The 22292-nt window shown below is 43.6% G+C and overlaps 2 protein-coding genes across 2 annotated transcripts in view; both read left to right on the top strand.

Annotated features, from left to right (window-relative positions):
• UBIAD1 (UbiA prenyltransferase domain containing 1) overlaps positions 1-543 on the top strand; it is a 62066-nt gene extending 61523 nt beyond the window's left edge. The window contains exon 5 of the transcript XR_009960603.1: positions 516-543. The gene's annotated coding sequence lies outside the window, so the exon portion shown is untranslated. The remainder of the gene's footprint in view (positions 1-515) is intronic.
• Positions 1-22292, top strand: part of DISP3 (dispatched RND transporter family member 3) — a 99888-nt gene that overhangs the window by 25152 nt on the left and 52444 nt on the right. The gene's annotated exons all lie outside the window — the stretch shown is intronic.

The raw sequence follows: 22292 nt of genomic DNA, 5'->3' as shown, positions 1-22292 counted from the left end.
GTGATGGTAGCAGTCAGAGGCACAAAGTGATTGAATGCATAGGCAGATACTCATTTATTCTTACAGATGAGACAAACATGGAGAGAACTGGCAGGGGTGAGTTGGCAGGGAAGATGCAATACTGCCATCCCCAACTGCTGCAGCTCAAAGACACTTCTGTAGAAGATGTTCCCAAGACACAATTAGGCAGGCAATTAGAGAATCCTGTGAAAAACATCTTGGTAGCCAAATGTATCATCTACAAGGAACTGAAGCAGTAGTAAACTTCTGTCCATGGCACGGTGTAGGCAAGAAAATTAGCTGTTCTCCTCTCCATCACTGGAACAGTTTGCAAAATCTAGTCTCTTATTCCCCAGATGTCCAAATAGAACTAAACTAATGAGAAGCATGTTACTGAAACTGTTATTCATCCAAAGGACTTTGGGCAGGATAAAGGGTTTGTCTACACTGAAGTCTTGGACTGATAATATATCACACTGAGCCTAGCACTGACATCTTTCATTTAATTGTTCTAGGTAACGATAGCAGCAAAGATGAAATTGGGTGAACATGAGCCCAAGTGAGCCGGTATATGCTGAGGACACCGGGCAGGTGTGCGCAGACCCTATGTGCTTGTTCAAAGCTAGCTCAGGTACTCCCGCTGCGGGCAGACTGTTGCACTGTGGGTGAAGATAGCACGTTACGTTAGTTGATGGTACCCGTTTTTACAGGATATGTGAATGCAGAATTCCACAGTAATTGCATCCAGTTGTAATAATGTGACGGCTTACACAGGACTGTGTTATTTTTCTGAGCTGCTTTTTCATTGGGAGATCTGAACATGCTCAATTGTAAAGCAATTATGGATGTAATAACTTGACAATGATATTAAATATCATTGAGGACTGTTCTAAGGAAGTTGAAAATAACCATGTAGCTACACAGTATTTGCAGGAAAAAAGAAACAATTAATACTGTAGCTGTAGCTGTTTGTATTTAGTAGATTGTATCAGGGAATCCCACAGAACAGGAAGGAGTGTCAAGTGATCTATCACAGCAGAAATGGGTGATAATGTAAAACTGATAATTAAGAAAAATCTTAGTCTTCACCTTCATCCATCTTCTAAAACAATGGGGATGCTCAGGAGTCATGTGTAGAAACCAGAAAAACAATGCATCTGTGCATGCATGCACACGTGTGAATGTCCATCCGTCTTTCCCTAACAAATTAGGCAAAGTAAAGGAATTGCTACAGTAGTTATCTAAGGGAATTTTGCTTTAGCTTAAGTTGCAGAGATCTGTATTCTTGGAGAAAAGGGCCTGAGGTTCTGATTTTTACTCCCAGTGATTTATACAGTAGTTGTCTGTAGTATGCCATGCACAGATTTGTTCTAACAGGAAGCTGGAAAGCTCTCTGATGCGGAGAGAGTCCTGGCCTTCCTCCAGAGCCCTCACCAAAGCCACTGAGTGACAGTAGCTGCTGAGCTGCAGCATTCTAGGAGCACCAAGACAATGCACCAGCTCATTGGTTTCAGAAAATGGTTTATATCTGTCTAATGCACTGATCAGGAAGGTGTTTGTCACTCTCGTGGAAAAGGGGAGAAAGCAGCTGATCAGCCAGGGTTTGCTTCACAAGGAAGCTTGGGAGGAAGAATTTGTATTTCACTGCAGACATAAATTGCTGTTACTTCTCCCAATTGTAAAGGAGACCTAAGAGAGAGGGAGAAGGAGAGAGAGAGAATAAGGAAAAAGAATTGGTATAATGCTGTACTGATCTTTGGTCAATAAATCTATTTCCGATTAAGAAGTACGTCAGCAGTAGGTGTGCGGTATTTGTTCTGCTGCAGGGTGCTCATCTTAATGGTAAGAAGCCAAATTTTAATAATGCTTGTATCAGCATGAATGTGAAGTAATCCCAGTGAAATCATGGTGTTTAACCTGGATTTGTACCAGTATCAAACAGGGCAAAATCTGGCTGATTAATGTCAAAGGCCTTCTTTGTCGTAATGACTGGAGCAGCCCTGCATTGCAACTTCCTTGTGTGTAGGCTTAAGGATGCCTTTCTCTTCTTTTGTACAGGATTTGGGGACCTCGTTTCATAGCCAGTGGCAAATGCTCTGTCCTTCCCTTCAGAGTTGAAGGCCACTTCATTCCTGACAGGAATTCTTGAGGTTACATTCAGCGTTGGTATATGTAAGAGCAACTTGATCTCTTATGTCTGAGCCAACATCTTTTGTGTCTCATGTGGTATCATTGTGTGCTGCTGAGGACAGTGGTGATGAAGCATTTGTATTTGAAAGGAAGAAGTGGTAAAAGGTATAAAGAAGAAAAAGTATTGAGAGAGGATTGCAATTTGGATGGAAGAGACAGGAAAGAGAAGACAGAAAATGCAATGTGGAGATGCAATAGAAAATTAAAGTGACAGGAGTAGGGCATTAAGTGATGTAGATGGGCATCTGGAGTTCCTCCAAATAACATCAAAAGAAGACCTGTCCTGGAACAGCCCACTCTCCCTTCTCTGTGCCCAGTTACTGTTGCATTAAAAATCTGTCAGTCTGGCAAATCAGTCTCAGGTGAATGCTGGCAGCAAAAGGCATGTTGAAAGGTGAAGTCAAAAGACCTACATGAAGGATGGATGTGAATATCAAATGCAAATGACAGCTGACAAAGGCTTTAAATGAGGAGACTATGACAGAAGCACGGGAGAGCCGTACAAGGGAGAGAAGCACAGGAAACACTACTCTCTCAATGTGTCAATCTTACAGAGAGGTGACAGCTGTCAAGGCAGATGACAGCCAGATGGATTGTCACCTGCATTGACAGAGAAATGAGTTCTGCTTATTATGGAAGATTTTGTTTTAATGATGTGCTGCTTTTTTCCTGTTTCCTGAATCAGACAGAAGTTGATCCAAATTCTGATCTGTTAGATACTCTCAGCAGTTTCCACTAAAATCAGAAAGCCTTTTACAACTTGTCAGAACCATGATTTGGCTCTAGCTCCACTGATCTCCCTGGAGTTGTTCTTCTCTGAGTAGAAGCAGAAGTATTCTACAAGCACAACTGCATATAAGACCAGGTGTTGCTCAGATAACATGGGAATAACATGTCCTCAAGTCAGTGTAACCCAAGTGTAGTCAAAACCAGCATTATGTCCTATCAGTTTGGAGGATCCTTTAGGTTTTCTCTTTGTCCTTTTTTTTCCTGTATGGAGCTGAGGAAAAATCAAACTGCAGTGCTAACAACTGATTCACTGATGCAGAAGTTGTATATACACCTTGCCTCTATCAGACCCTTCAGTTCTGCACAAAGGTTACAACAATTTCTTTGCTAAAACATGCCTGTTCCACTCTGTGTTTTGGCTGACCGGCAAGAGCAAACAGCCTTGGAAATGCATTGTTCATCATCAGCCAGTCCAAGCCGTGAGACACCTCCTGTTTTCCCCTTTTCTGGAGCTGGTTATCAGGACATCAGTCTTTTGTTGATGCTGTTATGTCTTTTCCCTACCAGAGCAGTGTTAGCACGGAGAGCCTTGGTGATTGTCTAGTTGTGTCATTGCTAGGAAGGGAGCAGCACCATAGCTCACTCTTGTTTTATTGCGACAAGCTTGCTCAGTTTATCTTTCCTTTATGTTCCTGTGTGTTGTGTGTGAATTCAGCCCTCTGGAAGTTGCAACCAACATTTCTACACACCTCCAGAGTCAGTTCAGTACAGGTAGGTTCAAGTCTTGGCTCTGTCCTGGAAAGATATCTGTCGTAAGGAGGATTCAGTCATTGCCTTCTCTGCAAGCATCTCCAGATGTTATCTGCAGCTGTGATTCCACAACCGTTATACCAAATCAATATACTCCCAGCTCCTCTGGCAAGACAAATTTGATTCTTGTGCATTGTTATACATGGCTGCATTTCTGTTGGATTAGCCCATGTGTGTAGTTTGGAGTTCATGCCAGTTCATGCTTTTATGTCAGCTTTCATGCTGGCTGTAGGACAAGCAATACCTGATCCAGCATAAGGTTCGGGTAGAACAGGCAGATAATGCACACTTCTGTGCCCGTTGCTTGGCAATGTGATGCCGTTTTACAGAAGGGGAGACAGAGGCAGGGAAAGAGAAAGGCTCCATTTTCCTACTATGGCTGTCCATTTTGTATGACTCTATTTTCTCCTTAAACATGCGTGAGGTTTGTGTGAGATTCCACATATTACCAGAAGAGAGCCAGAAACAGAAGCCAGGAGGCCAGGAGGCAGGGCCCTGCCTCCTCCCAGAGAGTGCTATGTCAGATCCCAAAGCAGCTGGAAGCACAACCCCCACATCAAGGGCAGGGAGGAATTTGCAGCTAAGTTGCAAGCAGAAATAGTTAATGGAACAAAATTTCACCTAACCCTTAATTATTTAGAGAGAGAATTAATTTTGCAGTTTCTCTGGCAAGTTTTTCTGGTCATTAGGGCACTGGCAATGAGCCTTTCCCAGCAATCCAGCTATCGATCAATCTCTCTGAAGGCTAATGTGTCACTGAGAGGTTGAAGATAGCTGTGTCTCAGGACAGAAGCTGAGCAAGGCAGAATTTATCCATGCTCTTAAACTTTACTTTCCTTTATTTCTTTCCCCTCCTCTCAGAGAGATGATAAAAATAAAGACACATAAACCCAAGAAGAAAGAATAGAGGCTTCATCCTGCTGAGGGACTGTATTTTGAGCATTTGGCTAGCTTTCATTGTAAGTGGTGCTGACTCAAAGAAATTCTTTGATCATCTAAACCCTGGCTGGATTAAATTGCCAAATCCCATTAAACTCCTTGGGATTTGCAGCAGATGTTGAATGAAAGATTTCTCTGTTGCCCACCAGCCCCCTTCACGGCAGTTCAGACCTCTGCTGTCCCCAGAGGCAGAGGGCAGCATTGGAGGGATCATCTTTAATCCTTCCTATATTGTGCAAAGGGCTTAGAGGCTTCAGAGATCAGCCGATCTCACTCAGGACACAAGGACAGCTTCAGATGGAAGGAGGTCCTGGACAGGGATGTTCTGGCCTTGCTTGGAGTAGGGAGCTCTTTTTGTGTGAACCCCAGCCCCGGACAGGCAGGGTAGCCCTAGTGTGCAGGGAAAAGGAACAGACTCTGGGCAACACTATGCAAGATATGTTTGCATTAGAACTCTACTTTCTGACTCCCCCCCCCCCCATCCTCATTACTGTCATCACCCAAAGGCTTAGGAATATTGGTAAGAGCATATATGTTATTAATGCTTGTAACCAGTGGCCAGGCTAACAGAGCTATTACAAAGCCAGAGTCATTTCATGGCCTCTTTCCAATTTCTCTGGCTTTTCTTCTCTGTTTGTCTGAAATGAACAGAGAAGTGAAGTGAATTAGAGCCTCTCTCTGTTTCTTGCTCAAGACCTAGAGGGAGAGTTAATGTCACTGTGTCTGGCTCACAGATTGTGACTCTTGTGCAATGCACTGTTTTTCCCTAGGAAGTGCTAGCATGCACAGGATCCTTCTCTCCCGTTCAAAACCTATTTTGCACAAACCATCCCCCTTCTTTCTGCTCTTACTTACTGTCCCTATGCTCTATACACTTTTCTGCTACAGGCCCACCAAGTCAGAGAAAGCACTTGTTCAACTTCAGCAAGCTTTGGCTAAGGTTCAAAAATGCTTAGCTTCTTTGAGGGGAACATGGAGTTGTATACTCTCCCTCTAGGATTCCCAGTGTTGCAAGTACATACTTGCTCACTATTTAGTGTATGCTTTAGTTACTGGAAGGATTAGCTCCACTCCTCTAAGCACATAGAGCTCTTTTCTTGCTTTTTCACTAGTGGGCATGGAAACCACATTTCCCTTTTAAGCCTGAAGCAGTAAGTTAATCTATCCTGGATTTCTGAGTCTTCCTTCCCCCACCTTCCTGAGTTTCTGGGAAGATCTGCCTAATGTCTCTGATCAGGAGGTTAGAGCAGCTGGAGAAAAGGTCCTTCCTGGCTTTACATTGTCTCCAGTATCAATGTGTCAGGGCCTTGCGAATTCTAGGGGTCTACACAGGGAGTGCAGATGTGATAAACAAATTAATATTTACCTCCTTCATCACTCAGACCCGGGGAGATCTTGCAGGCTCAACAGGATCCTTGTCCAGATTCCAGGAAAGAAGCAAAGGGGCTACAAGGAGAGAATGACAACAGCATTCAGTTTGATGAGGCTTTTCTCCCTGAGACCGAGGTGTGACTAGAACTGCAATTGCAAGGTGTACACACAATATCCACTACCCCAACTGGCATGAGTTATCATGATATTGCTGCTGTGAGATTTCTGTCTCTCTGGGCTGAGTGAAGAAGTTGGGAGTTCTACCCTGAGCCAGCAGCAGAAAGCCACTACATACTGGGTTTGCATGAAGAACACCCCCCGAACATGTCTCCTTGTGCTCCTTGCTGGCTGAGAAATTCCCTCAGCCCTAAGTTTTGATCCTTTCCATGCAGAGGCTTCCAACTGATACAGCTCATTCTTCCTGCTTAGCTAAATGTGTTTTCAAACACTAGCCTGAAACTTAGCGGGTGGTAATTACACTTTGACATTAATATTTAAACCACAAACAGAGTTAGCACTCTAATACCATCCCCAAAGGCTACTGCTCATTTAAGTTTTGTCCTTATGAGACTTAATTATTGCCAGCAATGAATCCTAAAAGGCAAGAAGTATTACAGCTGGAAGACTAAACAATCCCTTGATTATTTGGGCTGTGGGATTTGGACACAGAGTATGAAAAAGATCTTGGTTGTGGTGGTTCATCCCGTGACTGAAATGTGGAGAGTTTTTAATTTCTAAAGCCCAATTTATAATATCTGTCATAACTTCTTTGTACTTACTCCTTTGCAGAGATCTTAGAATAACTTTGCAAAACGTAGATGTCATTACGTCTGTCGTACAGATGGAGAGATAAGAGTTTTGAGGGCCTGGCTCAAGGCAATGGCATAAATCTGTAGTCTTAGCCCTCACTCCCTGGAATAAAAGTAGCAGAGCTGGTTATGGTATCAGTTGTCTGATGTTTGTAGCCTGCTGCTTAGCTATACTTCAAGCTCTCTCTCCAGTGTAACCTCTTTATAGACCTTTTGTAAGAAATAAGCCTGGGATCGCACATTTTCAAATCGGTTTGTGCAGCTGCAGTTAAGTTCTTGGGATACAAAGAGATAGGCTGCCATTTTAGATGCTTTTTGGCATTCTGAATCACACTTTATTGTTTGCAATACAATAGGGCAATCTGTTACAGAAACACCAGTAAAAAAAGTTAGATTTTCTGCTGGTATAACTCCATAGGCATCGAGAGACTGGACTTGGAAGGGATTTTGGCTCAACACAACTGAATTTATCCTCAGTCAAAAGAGTCTGTTATGTCTGAGATCTCTGAGATAACAGCTGTGTGCTGGGTGAGAGGAGAGCAGCGAGCTGGAGCAGGCAGGAAGAGCTCCTCATTTGTTCGTACCTGAGCAAGTGTCCCAGATAGACACCACCCCAGTAACACTGTGTCAATGCAGGGTGAGAACTGTTGTTGAAAGGCTGAGTACTACTGATAACAGCTCCTGCTCTCAGAGATGTCGTATGGGCATATGAACAGAATCAAATCCTGCCCCCACAAATAGATGGTGACAGGATTTTTGTGATCTGCAGTCATGATTTATTGACTTATTGGGCTTCAGGTGAAGGTTATCAGATCCTCCCTGATTTGATATTGTGAGGTGGGGGTTAGATATTGTTTTCTGTTGTGATGCAGTAAAGCTGGAGTCAGTGTGGTTAGATTAGTTCAGGGCTGGAGTGAGAACATTATTAGGATCAGTGCATGTGTACAGAGGTATCTCTCCTTTGATTCTCCTCTAGATGCACTTTGCTTAGCATCTCCTGATTTTTGCTTTGAGAATAAACAAATAGCAATAGCCACACTGGCTAATTCCACCTAGCTTAGCAATAGCAGCTGTAAAATGATCTGTTTCCAGTATTTCTGAAGAGAAAATATTCCCTGAGGTATGATCAGAACTGAAATCAGGTTAAAACCTGCAACCTTTTGTTTGGAGTTAGGCCTTAGATGATGTTCCACTGGGCCCAAGTTTGCTTCACAGTTTCACAAGTCTTGGCAAGCCCCTGGCTCAGTCTGGGATGAATTTCAAACATGAGACCAAACCCCAAAGCAAGTGAGCTTTCACATTTCAGGATGTCATTATTTAGATTTTGCATAGTTCTAATATAAATCATAGCCAGGAAACTGAATTTTCTTTTTTCTCTTGCCTCTTTCCTTCTCTCTCTCTCAGCTTCTATTCTGTACTGACCACTTAGTAGCGGTATTGTATGTCGTGGGGAACCTCAAACCTCATGGAACTGAATCTTTAGTTTAGTTACTAGTCATTTAATAGTCTCAAAGCCTTTAATGATGGGCAGTGCAGACTCCACTACCAGTGTCCGTGGAAAGGCAAGTCTGCTGCCATCTGCTTATTCAGCCTAAAACTAATGAGTGCATTAACTTCCAAAGAGAAATTTGTAAACTTCCACTGCCTGAGGATGCTGTGAACAGTTGATGTTCAAAGAGTAGCCTCCAAAGGTTACTTTGGCCAACTGTGCTCTGTTTTATTCAGAGAAACCCATCAGAAGGTTCCCATTATTTACAAAAATATATGTGATCTTTCTAGGGATGATAGCTGTGTTATAGCAGATTAAATGCATCATTTACACTGCTTAGGAAGCAGTAAGCTAGTAAGCTCACTCCTACCACTCTGGCAGATGGTTTAAAAAACAAGAAATACAGACAGAGCAGATGTGAAATCTGTGTCCCACTGCACAAGTGTGCAATGTGTGTCGGATCCTGGAGCACTGGAATGGCTGTTTGGGTGCTGCTGTAAATGATGACCCAAGGAGCAGTGGAGCCAAGAGGGTGTAAAGGGCTCACCCAAGGAAGCCAGTCCTAGGAGGAGGAACAGAAGCCCCAGGTCCTATTCTGCTTGCACTTTAACCACTGTGAGAGGTGTTTTCCATGCTGCCACAGCACTGCATTAATTTTCTCTATATCCTTCTAGTCAAATTAGATTTGTCCTGCCTTTGAGTATTTAATTAGTCTCTATTTAACATGCAAGTGCAATGTTTTAAATGAGAAGCCTTGATTTGTGGAAAGAGGCACTGACGTTCAATCTGTGTTTAAATTCACGGGCAAGCAGCCTGTGGACTGAGATACAAGCTGAGAGAGTCATTGAAGTCCCTGTGGAGGCTGACACTGAGGTCCTGAATCACTAGTGTGTTTACCTCCATAAACTGATGCTATAAATTCAGATTAATGCAGGGGTGACTCAGATACTTTGACTTTAACTCATGCTGTTTTGCTGGCATAGAGATGGGGTGCACACTGATGTTCCTGCTTTGAATGTCCTAGCTTGTTTTGCCTTGTAGCTCAGTTGAATGCTGATCTGAACTGATTCGTGTACATTTTTCTCATTTTTAAACACCAAGCCTCAAAATTTTCCAAGCAGCTCTTTAGGGCTTTAGCCATGTGACTCCCATTAAAGACAACAGCAGTCATGTACTACATTTTCATTTGCAAATATATCCCAGAGCATCCTGTGATGCAGCTATCAGGAACCACTCTGCTTGTTGGCAGTTGCCAGCCAGGGAGGGTGGAAAGTTTCCCTGCTGTGCTGTCTGGTGAACCATTAGGCTATGTAAAGTTGTGGAGCGCCTGCCTCTTCACAAAGGGAGAAGGCTGAAAGTGCTCCCTAAGGCCCTGTAGACTACTGAGAAAGGAGGAGGGAGATGGGGTCATATGGGTAATTGGCAAAATGAGAGATGTGCTAAGTGCTCACAGTTTTAGCATTGGAGCTTTGTGGACAGCAAGTTTAATGAAGTTAAAAAATGAGAGAAAGCGAGTTTTTGTTGTTACTGTTGTTAGAGCTGACATTTTCTTAGAGGGTGTAACGTTAAGCACTAATGCAATGAACTGCACAGCAGAGGCCATTTGCTCCGTGCAAGCTTTATTATGTGCAATATGCAACTTCTGGAGCATGGTCTATTGGCCCCTAATTTGTTAACCAGCTGCCCATAAACAGATGTCTGGGTGGCATTTTTGTAGTATTGCAGATGCTAGCAATCCAGTGGTAGCTGGTACAGGAGTTGCAGAAAGCATCAAAGCCTATAAAAATGGCAATGATACAGGGCAGTTTTAAATCTCATCTTGTAAGAGACTCAGCACCATTTCTGAAGTGCAGAGCTTTGCCCCTTGGCTGAAAGTGCCTGGGGCTTTAAGGAAGATACTAAGCATCATCCAAGATCACTTCTTCCATCTCCAGGTGAGAGCTGCCCTGGGAATTCTGATGATCAGACAAACTCAATGAAGAGCCTAATTCTGTCATAGCACCTGACTTTATTTAAATAGTTGGATTTGTTGGGACAAAAAATCCTGTTGACTGACTTTGAGAGAGACTTGCCAGGAGATAATAAAGAATAAAACTGAGAAAATGTTTGTCTGCAATTACCTTAGCTGGTTTTAGTAACAAAAGAACAAATAATTTTGCAAGTAGGTGAAGTTACACAGAGATGAATTTGGCCTACTGCTTTTATTTTTGTGAGATCTGAGTACATTTATCTTTTCAAAGTCTGTATTTCTGCTCACTATTTACAAGAGATTGACCATGACATGGAATGAGCACATGATACTTTTAGCAGTAGTCTGCCATGGCCTGTTTATTCTTATTCTAAAGGCATACCAAGCAGAATTACTTACCTAGTCCTCCTTACATAATTCCTTCCTTTTTTTTTTTAACTCTTTTTTCTCCTCTTCTTGAAAATTATAATAGTAAATTTTCACTGGAACTAAGATGTGCTTAGCCAATTTGTAGTACAGAAATACACGTTCTGTGCCAAGACATGAAAAAGAAAATAGAGGGAGTTAAGATGGAAGTGATGATATGACCTTAACTCTAGTGTCATCCACAGCAGTGCTTTAATTTATTCAATCAATTCCAGGGCCCCTAGGCTGAGAAAGGATAATGCTAGGATATTAAATCTGTCCCTCTTGCCAATCTGTCACTGGTGTGTCAGAACACATTGATTCTCCCAGTCCTGCTTTTATTAACTGTCTCCTCAATGTGGCCTCTCAGTCTATCACACACTAACCTGCAATTGCCTGCTGAGAGCAAGATCCCTGGAAAACCTGTGCATTCTCTGCTGACCCCATTTTTTAGCACTGTTAGTGCAGATGTGATGACCTGCTATTACTATATGTTGTTCATCCCCATGTACCTAGGAACTACCATGGAAGACTAGACTAGGAGTCTATTTTGTCTTCTGTTCTGTCACAGAGACCAGTGATGGGTGCATCAAAAAAGGTGTACTATACTTGGGTGAATCTCATGGCATGAGGAAGGGTGGTCTGAGGGACCTTTCTTGCTGACCCCAGCTGATGATGGTGCCCTGCAGTGGGGGAGTTGATTACCCTTATATTTTGATTGCAGTTTAGTTAGTTTAATTGTGCAAACCATTCCTGAGGATGGCATTTGCAGCTTGCAGCTGTATCAGGCCCTGGGGCCATCTGTGTTAGGCAAGTGGTTGCCTAGGGCAGTAAAAGGTTTAATAGTTGCTCACTGTGCAAATAGCTCAGAGCTGAAAATGCAGACATTTCCTAGTCTGAATAAAGTGGCAAGCCCCAGAAGCTGCATGTACTGTCCCTATGTGATCTCTGTACTTAAAGAATTATGGAAAGGGCTAAACTCATCTCTCCTGTAGCTTGCTTACTGTGATTTCAAGTGCTTTTTAAAGGCTAGGGAGGTCCATTTGGAAGCATCCTGTGGATTAAAGTTTCCAAATGTACTAGTGATTGAATTCACAAGTTTTTTGGGTGTCCAGCTTAGGCACTAAGCAAACACTTACGCCACTGTGCAGCTTTGTGTCAGGGAATACTGCCCTCTGGTAGCACAATGAAGCACATAGTGATAAACATTAAGGCTGGAAGCAACATTTAGATAACCCAGTCTGGCCTTCTGCCTAACACAAGCTAAAAACTTTCACCTAGAGAGCCTTTCTCCTCAGTTTAGACTGACTCTCATCTAACTTTGACTTTAGATGTTGGCAGAGCTGGGAAGTCCACAAGGCATCTTTCGTACAAGTTGAAAGGGGTCAGATTGCTCGGAGGAGTGGATTTCCCAGGGAGCTTAGCAGAATAAGGGAGCTCCATGTGCAGTACACCCTGTGTCACATCACGAGCAAGAGACTGAGCAAGTCCTCCCCACCAACCATCATCACAATGGCTTCGTCTAACCCTGTAACTCCTGTGAAGTTTGGAGAGGGGTTAAGGTTGCCACAGAGAATCACCTTCACGGCTGCAGCATCCAAATCCAGTTATAACTGAAAACGTCAGAATTTTGTCTATCCTGATTATATTATCCACCACCCCATAGTGCTCTACAGATGGTCCTAGTACTTTAACACAGTAAAGCTGGGCGCTGGCCAAGGGCTTCTTTGAAAAGCTGTGAGTTTTTGCCATTACTGAAAAGTCTCTATTGTAAAGAAAGGTTTTTTTCCTTCTGGATTCTTAGTAATTGCACCACCTCTTTCCTGATTTATTTGCCCATAAAATCCTAGGTATTTTTGGCACTGTTCCTTTCCCCTGTAGTACGAACAAATATTTAGGAGCAAATCTTAACCTTAATTTGGTTACTTATCTACTGGGGTTGGAAGCCTCAGAAATAATGTCTGATTTTAATAAAAATCTCATAAGTAAAATAAGCACTGAGTGCCTCCACTTCTTTCAGAGGTCTTTTCCTCTTTTTGTTCTGAATCTGATTTTAATTCCCTCTCCTTCACCTTCTAAGGACTTTCAAGATTCTCTGAGATGGAGAAGAATAGGTAATTGTGTTTCATTACCATGTGCAATGCAGTCTGATCCGGGGGAAGTTTCTCACTCCACAAATAAGTAATGAAATAAAGTCCCTAATTCATCCAAGTGATTTTTTTTAGTGCACGCATGCATGCATAATTATTGTCCATGTCTCTGAAGATCAGGTTGGCAAGAAGAAAAGCAAAAGAAGCCATCTTGCTTTACTGTACACATCCTAGCGTTAATAATATATAGGGGAGGAAAGGAAGTGGAAAAGAAATGGGTGACTAAAGTCTTCCTGAAATGATTCTATTCAAGGCTAAGATTTTTATTAGCTAAAGTTCTGGCCATGGAACCTTCAGTAACTGAAAAATCAGGGTTTTTTCCCTAGAAAAGTCCCTACTGCCTGAGATTCTTATGAAGATGAATCTCACTTTGATTATCTGTGATAGTCCTGATGTATTCTGCTAGCCCTTGCTTCCCTCCTGCTGTTACAGCACTGGGACTGAGAGGAAATTAGTAAAATAAAAGACTCCCAATTGTTTAATTAAAAATTAAATATTAATGATGATGGATTATTGATAGGAGCACCAGTTGTAATCACTTTGAAAGCAGAGTTCCCTAGGAAGAATACCAGAACAGCCAATTAGATGAAGGTCAGCTTAGGGCAGTCTCCAATGATCGACAGTGCCCTGAGGAAAACCATCACAGGCTCTAGATTTCTTCTGGGAAACTCTCAGGTGTCTGAGACTCATTTTGTAATTGATACTGGGGGACTTCAAGTGACAGAAGAGGCTATTTCTCTTCCAATGGAATCTGACCATCACCTTTCCCTTCTTCTCAGCCCTTGTAATCATGTAGCCAGAGCCTAGAGATGAGCTTTGGGAACAATCTTGCTCTTTGAAAACAATAATGTCCATGGCTTAGAGTCTGTCCAGGCCTAAAGATTCAGTTCACTTTCCAAGTATCATACTGTGTGCTTTGGGGGACCCAATGATGTCCACATTTCTCCCAAGGTAAGGAGCACCATCCTATGGCTCTGATCAGTAATTTTGCATTGACATCACTGGCTCACAGTTCAGAGAGTGTGTTCTCGGGAATGCTAGTCACAGCCTCTTGCAGCCATGAAGCAAAGGTTAAGTCTGATTGTCCTTTTGGTTGCAGGTAGCCTCTCCTGAACTGTGATCACATCAACTTGGAAGAGCTATGCAGAATAGCTTGTCAGATGGAAGTTCATCATGGTGCCTCAGGAAATAATATATTTAATTTAATAGCTCAGTCATGGAGGTGACTCAGTAGTGTTCCTCCATCCAAGCCAGCTTGAAGTTAACACCCAGAATGAAATTTTGTGACCTATAACACACATGTGCTATAGGATAGACATTTTCTGTCTCACAACCAGCTATTGAAAAGTTGCAGCATTGCTTTTTATCAATTGAATTGTTCCAGTGCAGTGTTTGTAATTAAGTTCTGCCCATTCATTCTTTCCCATCCTTTCCATGGCATCCCCTGCTCTTACAGTGGGGGACTTGGCCCAGCTCCTCTCTTCTCTGTGGCAAGGCATTCTCTCACTTTGGTGGAGCAGTGGCAGACTCGGGCAATCCAGACATCGTTGCGTGTCACATCATTATGTGCAGTTTAAGGAGCTGTTGTGTTCCTCCCCGGAAATGACTGTACTGCAGGGAGCAGAGTACTTCTGTTCTCACAAAGCAATGCTCACTGAAGTCGAGGGAAACTTCACTCACTTCAGTGATGTCTTTTCAGGCAGCCTTTTCCTGCTCTGCTCCAGCAGCATCTCCAGAAACCCCTCTGTTACTCAGTCACTCTGGACTGGTTCACAACTTCAGCAGCTTAAAGCAGCAGCAACGTTCATTTCTCAGAACCGGCCTTGCAGATTTTAAAGAGCAGGAATGAGATTCTGTAATTACATTTATACCTCTCTCCTTGTATATTTTTGTCCCTTTTGAGAAACTTCCAGTGTCTCAGCCTTTAGCTCAGAGGAAAACCCTGTCCTGCTGTGCCCGTCTAACTTGCACAGATGTGCACGGGGACTTCTAGTGCTTTATGGCCCAGCATGAGGAAAGATGTGCTGTGTTTACAGACATCCTTCAGGTAGGAATGTGAAGCTGTGTGGTATAGGGTGGCACTACTGGGTCTGCAGTTAGGAAAGTTGGTGGCTATCACAGCAAATCAATTTCCTGCCCAGAAAATATCACTATAAACAAGGAACTCATTTATCATCCACTCACTCTTTCTTCTGGGACAAACAGGCAGATCAGAAGTTCCAGGAAAATGAAATACATCTTGCAGAAGGTAGATCGATGTGCTCATTTATGAGGAAAGCAGAATGCAGGTGTAAAGGGGTGACAGCTGCTATAAAATGCTTTCCGAATCCTATTAAAAATGCTGCACTGAAGAGGCTTGGGGGGAGAAGACTTGGTGAGGAGATGGATGCAGGAGTCAGAGAAAGGGAGATTTCACTGAGCAAGTTTTCCTATTATCACTCCTGAGAGCAGTATGTGATATGTATGAAGATGTGGCAGATTGGTGTGTTAGTGAATTTTAAGTGGGAAAAAAATACTTTTGTGGGAAATTCTTTTAAGACAGGATTTCAAGCACTGTGAGTATAGAGAGCACAGTTTTTTTGCAGAGTGCCTGTAACTAGTTAATTACACAGAGGAAGGACAGTTGATTAGTCAGGACACTTATCCAACAGCTGGGAGAACTCACTTTAAGAGTGCCTGCCAGGAAGTCACTTAGGAGATCCCCCAAATAATTAGGCATCTATCTCCCATCTTAATGCTTAAATATATTTGTTGGTCTGTCTCTTTTTTATCTACATCTCATTTCTTCATCCATATAATAGGGATATTGACACAGAGCATTTCGGGACTAATTAAATCAGTCATTAATACAGAGCACAAACATCCTGTTTGGAAGGACTGACTGTAGTGGGTAGATAGATAGGTAGGTAGGTCGTGGTAGACAGAAAGACAGGCAAACAAGCAGCTATGTGTTTGGTGGCTTGCATCTATAGCTTGTCTAAGATTTAGTGCTGCAAATCCCTTTTTGAATTTCTGCTCTTGTCAGGAACTGAGTCAGTGGCTTAGGGCTCAGTCCTGGGCACACTGACATTTAAAAGCTTTGGTGAAACTTGGCATTTGACTGTTTGTGCTTGGTTGGAAATTGCTTCCAAACTTGGTGAGTATCTCAAATTAAATGGAGAACTGCCGCAATTGTTGCAATCAACTGACAGCAACATAGATTTTTGAACAAGCATGCTGCATGGGGAAATAGCACAACTCAGGTGGAAAAATCAGGGCAAACATCTATTTCGAGGCCTTGAAGCAAGATCAAAGCATATTCAATGGGGGAGAAGGATGTAGTCCCCATAAATAATTTTGCAGGCAATGACTAGCATAGTTCCATAGTCCAGGATATGTTCGTAATTGTCTGTCATCTGAGCAGTTACAGCCTCAAATTGAATTGCCTAGTTAGGTCATCTCTGTGTCTCCTAACCATGTGTGACATTAAACACTTATTCAATGAAACTCTTTTCTCCAGCACTAATTATTAAGCATGAAAAGTTGATATTGAGTGAGGCCATTGAGCTAAGACGATTCAATAACGAGCAGGGAGGAGAGATTATTTCAATAAAATAAGTTCCCCTGAGCCAGACAGGGTTCCCAAGGTGCACTGGGACAATATGACACAGGAGATTGTCCTCTGGCTTGTGTTGACAACTCTAACTGTGCTATTAAAAAGCTATCAACAAATGGGAGTGAGGAGTTGTAAAAAAGGAGACAATGAGGGGGAAATTGAGGGCATTCTAGACAAAATGTAGATGATGGGGAATATAAAATGCTGTGAGGCATTCCTGGGAGACTCAAATCTGCTATGATCCTCAGTGAGAGATATCAAAGAAAAATTGCTGTATTTCTGCAGGGTTAACAGGCAGGCATTATGTGACCTGCCCCATTACCATGAGCCAGGCTTGTCCACCACATCATTCACCCAGTGAATTTCTAGCTAGAAGACCCAGTATCCCATCCTCAATTTAAAAGGAAAGAAAGCAATGATGCCTTGTGTGGGGACCTTCTCCAACAAAAACCTCCAGTTAGTTAGCCCTCCCTTTAGACACAGAGGCTGTTCTCCAAAGCCATGGCTGGAGGACCAATGCCAACACCTGTCCTGTGAGGCCCACACAACAGTCTCACTAACTGTGCAGGAGATGCCCAGTTTGGGGCCATTCAGGCACTAAATGACGTGTTCATGAAAACAGAAAGCACATTTTTGAAGCCAAACTTCTTCTGCTACCTTCTCCTCCTCCTCTTTCTCTTTTAGATTTTTCTCCCTTCATTTTCTTCATTCCTTTCTTGTTTCACATGCTTTGCCTCTTCCTGTTTTTTCATCTCTTACTGACCTGGTTCTGAGAGGTTTTGTTTGTAAACAGGACCGCCGAACACTCTGTGTCCTTACTTCTTTTTCCTCTCTTCATGGGACCTTTGCAGTGTCTTCTGTGTCATGGGATGCTGCTAACAGCCTCTGTAGGGAAGGATGTGCCATCCTATAACAAGTCAGGTGGCATATGACAGCCAATTATCCAAACAGAATATAATGTAATTTCACCCATGGGCAGTGTTGAAAGGAATGAATTTCCTCTGAGTGTGATGTATGAAGCTGGCTTTGCTATCTCTGTTTGCTGAGCCTCTTGCTTCATTCCTAGCTCCCTGGCAAATCTCTAAAGCTCTGAAGACGCTGGAGCACAGCACGTTTCACAGCTGAGGAACTAAGATAAACCAGAGACATAGCAGCTTGTTGTTTAAATCCCAGAGCAAACAGAGGGAAATTAATGGGTCTATCTATATCCCTCCCTCTCGCTCTTCTGTTTGCCTTTTCCTTTCTTGTTTTCTCTCCTCTTTCCCTTTTTCTTTGTTCTCCTCCTTCTTTGTTTCTTGTTTATGATAAACATGATTCATGCCACAGTGGCATTCAGCCTTGGGGGTTTTGCTTTACATCCAGGGAACGCCAAGACAAGATAGGACAGTTCAGAGGATTAACAACTTGTATTAAACTTGCTTTCCCCAGTGAGGAGATACTGGCTAGGAAGAAAGGAGCTGTGCTGAGATGGGTTAGTTAAATCCTGAGGGGAAGGGCTGAAAATGGAGCTGGGCTTTTCCCAATCTTTCATCTCATAGATTTTTGATAATGCTAATAAATAACTTAATACCTATTCTCCAGTGAGGAAATCTGTAGCATTCCTAGCTGTCTCTGGATTGGGGCAAAAGTGCAAAGGTATGGAGACATCTGTAGAGATACACATCTAGCAAAATTTTCAAAGAACCTAAGCACTTTGGGTGTCTGACTTGGAATAGGAAGAGGTGTCTCAGCTCTCTCGGTGTTTATGGGGGTCTTGCTGCATGACTGTCTGCATCATTAGGTGACAGCAGCCCATGGTAACTCTGGCCTTGTGTTCTTTATGCTGTACATTCAAACCTTCCCTGTTAGCAGAGAATTGTCCAGATAGGAGCAGCAGATTATGCCGTGATTAATGAATCACAGGTGTGAGAAGGAGAAAAGAAAAGGAGGCAAGGGGAGAGAAAGAGTGACTGGGCAGGAATGTGTGGAGACTTTAGCTGATCCTTGCACCCAGTTCTGCTCCCAGCCAGCTAGGTGCTGGTCCAGGGACTGCTGTGCGATTCTTCAGGTCAGGATTGGGCCAGATGTGGTACAGCTTCTGCAGAGTGGGAGGGATTTGACTGAAGATTGATTTTAGTCCTGTTGATGCCCAGTGCTCCAGGATAAGCTGTAGGGCTTCTCTGTGGGCCATCACCATGCTAGAGAGCTGAAGGTGGTGTCATTTGTGCCAGTATGAAGTTAGAGCCACTCAGCTACATGCAGAGGAGTTACTCTGCATACTAGTTCAGCTGAGATCAGATGTGGGATTACCAGACTGTAACAGAGTGATAGTCTGTCTAGCCCAGGATTGTATTGCTGGAAGAGAACAATTATGCATACTTCAGAGGAAAGCATAAAGCATATACACTTCACAGCATTCATTATATAAATGTGTGCTTTGCTAATAACAGTTGCTGTAATACTAGAAGTACTCTCTTTGCTAATAATAATTGCTATAATGCCATAAATGTACCCTTCAGTAAAAGTCACTGGCAGGTTTTGGGAGGCAGTGTGAGGCAGGAGGGAGCAGGTTTCGAGAAGATGAGCAGAGTAGGAGATGATAGGGATGGGGCTGTGAGATATGGCTGGTGATTGTGCAGATGGAGGAGGTGGGCAGCTCTCAGGCACTACAGCTCTGTCTGGTCCTTATCTTGAAGGACACCTCGCTCCTTAGCTGTCCATTCCCACCCATCCCATGTCTGTGCAAGACATGCCTCACTCTGCATCTCGTGCCCTGCCCTTTAAGAGCAAGAGGAAAGGGGCTGCTCCTCCTGCAGCTATCCTTCTGCCCTGGGAGTCTGCGTCGTGGGCAGTGCAGGGCTGAGAGCATCTCCAGTGCAGCGGAGTACAGAGGTCACATCAGGGTGTGAGTGCAGCCCCCAGCTCCTGCGCTGGGGCCCCCACCAGGCCCCTGCCAGGTCCCCGCCAGGCCAGTTCAGAGCGTGGGCAGAAACGCTCCTGCAGGTTGCACACACGTGCCAAGGGCATCCCCTGTGGGCAGTGCCCAGGCAATCCATCCTGCCTGTGAAGCCGGCCAGCCCATGAGGAGTAACAGGACTCCGAACAGAAACCAGCCAGCCTTGTACCTGAGTAATGTGTGTGGATTCCCAGTGGGACATAGCTCCTGTGAGACTCTGGGTTGCCAGGAGGTCTCTCCTCATGCTGCAAGAACAGGCCCAATCTCTTCTGCAGAGCACGGAGGATTTTTTGCAGGACACTTGCAGTATGTAATTGCTTTGGTTAATGCATTGTGCCTGTGTCTCTTGTGAAGTGTTCCTGTGATTGACACTGGCTCTATGCATGCCACTAAGTGACTGACTGGGAGGCCAGGACACCTCTCTGGCCTGCAGCAGGCTACTGATACATTTGTCCTTTCTGAAGGCCTGAAAACAGTGTGTGGGGGGGCGTCTCCTCTCTGCATCACTGGTGGGACACTTAGGGAAGGCTGAACGGGGGTGACAGGAGCACACGGAACTGCCCGGCACAGCGCAGAAACATGAAAACAGAAGTTGTGTGAGGTGCTTTAGTTCTTCCTAGCAGGGCTGTGACATAGCCTTTAATTTTAGGATCCCACACAGCCTGCCTCATGCAACACATCAAACAGCACGCTCTGCAGATTCCAGCTGTGTTCTTCTAAGCCACTGCCTTCTTGTTTATTTGAAAGAGCTGTCTGTGAAGCCCATTGAAAAGTAGATCCAATGGAAAATGACAGCAAAAGGTGCTGAAAGCAATTGTGCAGATCCCAAAGGCCTGAACAGAAGGGGAAGCTCTTTCCACATGAGAAGGGGTTCTCATACGGTCCTGCATCCTGTGCAGGATGGATGCAGGACAAGCAGTTCAGCCGACTCTTTTTACCCTTTCTCTCTCCCATTCTCCTTTACCTGTCTCCTTGCTGTTTAAGGTAAATACCAGTTGGTTGCTGTAGGCATCTTTGGCCCTCTGAATTGGTGGTGCCGCTGATTTGCCTTTTGAAAGGACTGTTCTGTGTAGCTGTTTGGCATATGTATCTCTTTTCTGCTTCCTTGCTGTGTTTTTATCTGGAGTATAATTTGAGACTAATTAGTTCTCAGCTCTCAGGCCTCACAAAGGAGCATCAGCACCTGGTGGACTCTGTTTGCTAAAGCCATTATTAAAAAGGAAAACATTGCTCTTTCATCTTATTGTACAAATAATTAGAATAATTTAGCCAAGGTCCCCTGGGATACAGTTTGTGCTTAAAACACTTCCCTTGTTACTGGCTACTTTGAGAGAGTACGGAGGATCCAGAGGGGCCAAGGCCTCTTGCTCTCAGAGGCTGCCAGACTTTTGTCTGTGTCCGCGATGGCTCCAAGCCCTTTGGAGAAGCTCTGTTTTAGAATTGTGCCTCTCCTAGAAAGCAGCTGGAAAGGAGGGCGACGTACAGGTTTGGCAGAGGGTGAGTGGATGACAGGTTGTGTGTGTGAATACTGTTGATCCTCTAACATCTCTCTTGCCTTCATGGTTCAGCACATGCGCTGTTCTGGGGTACACATGGGTCTGCTACCCTTCTTGCTGGCTGGGAGCATAGGCTGAGGGCTTAGGCTTGGACCTGCTGACTATGGGTGGTTCTGGGACATCTCATCGGCTCTGTACAGTGGAGAAGCTCACACAGGTAGGTTCAGTGGCACTATCTTTGGCTGCGGAGTGCTTTAGCATCTTTGAGGCCAGTGGGGTTCAACAGTACAGCTAACACGACCTCAGTCAAGCAGTTCTGTGTGCTGCAAAGTTGAGTCTCATTTATGCCCATAAAGATCAGGATCTCTGAAATCTTCTTTCTTTTTTTTGACATTTTGACACAGAGAGAGATGAAATGTTTCATGTCTCTGGTATTACAAACTTGCACTATCCTACATTACTGTCAGTAACATAATCCTCTCACACATATTCAGTTGCTGTCTTGGGTGAAAATTTCCCTGCTTTTAATGTATAGGCACATTGAGGTTGAGTTACAGTTGATGTGGGAACCATAACTTTGAGTTTCATGCTTTAAAAAGAAGAAAAGGGAGTATTTATAGACTTTATTTATTTTGCTTATGAATCAACGTGTTGATATTGATGCAATGGAAGAAGAAAGGGAAACAGACTTCTAAACAGAAAGTACAACATCAAATACTGATCTGTGTATTTTCCCTTCTGCAAAGTTCTTGTAATAGGCAGAATCCCAGCAATAAAAGGGAAAAAAATATGAACTGGAAAGTAGACAAAAGGGAAGAAAGAAAGCAGCACATAGCTGAGAGGTTAAATTAAGTTGTTGAGAGATAAAATGCATGCATTTACCAGCCATAGATTGCAACGTACGAGGACCTTTGGATAAAAGCAGCCAATAACTTGGGACACTGAGATCAGCAGAATCCAGAACTTACTGTGGGCAATTTGAATCACTTTGCTGTCACGTACAGGGGAGTATGGAAGGAAACAAAGCAGACACGGCTTTGTGCACATGGGGCCAACCCCCAAATCTGTACCTGCTGTCTCTCCCACTGCCCCAGGGGAGCTCTCAGGTTTGTGAATTAAATGCAGAAAAGTATCTTCCTGATGGGGGAACTGGAAAATGTTTATAGGAGACTAGTGTAAAAGACTGTATTACATTCTCCTTTTCCTTCTCTCAGAATGAGGAATCTGATTTCAATCTCATATCGGTGCAAGTCAAAAGGAACTTTCTTCAAGTTAATGGGATTTGGTGACATAAATCAGGAGTGATGTGGAGAATCATGCGGCGTAGCTTACAACACAGGTGTTTCACTTCCGAGCAGCGCCACCACTGTGTTCTAGTCACAGGTTAAGAGTGATGCAGGATGCT

Source organism: Rhea pennata, chromosome 22, assembly GCF_028389875.1.
Source record: "Rhea pennata isolate bPtePen1 chromosome 22, bPtePen1.pri, whole genome shotgun sequence".
Classification (NCBI taxonomy): Eukaryota; Metazoa; Chordata; class Aves; order Rheiformes; family Rheidae; genus Rhea; species Rhea pennata.
Note: the sequence above shows the minus strand (reverse complement) of the source record. Positions and strands in the feature narration are given on the sequence as shown.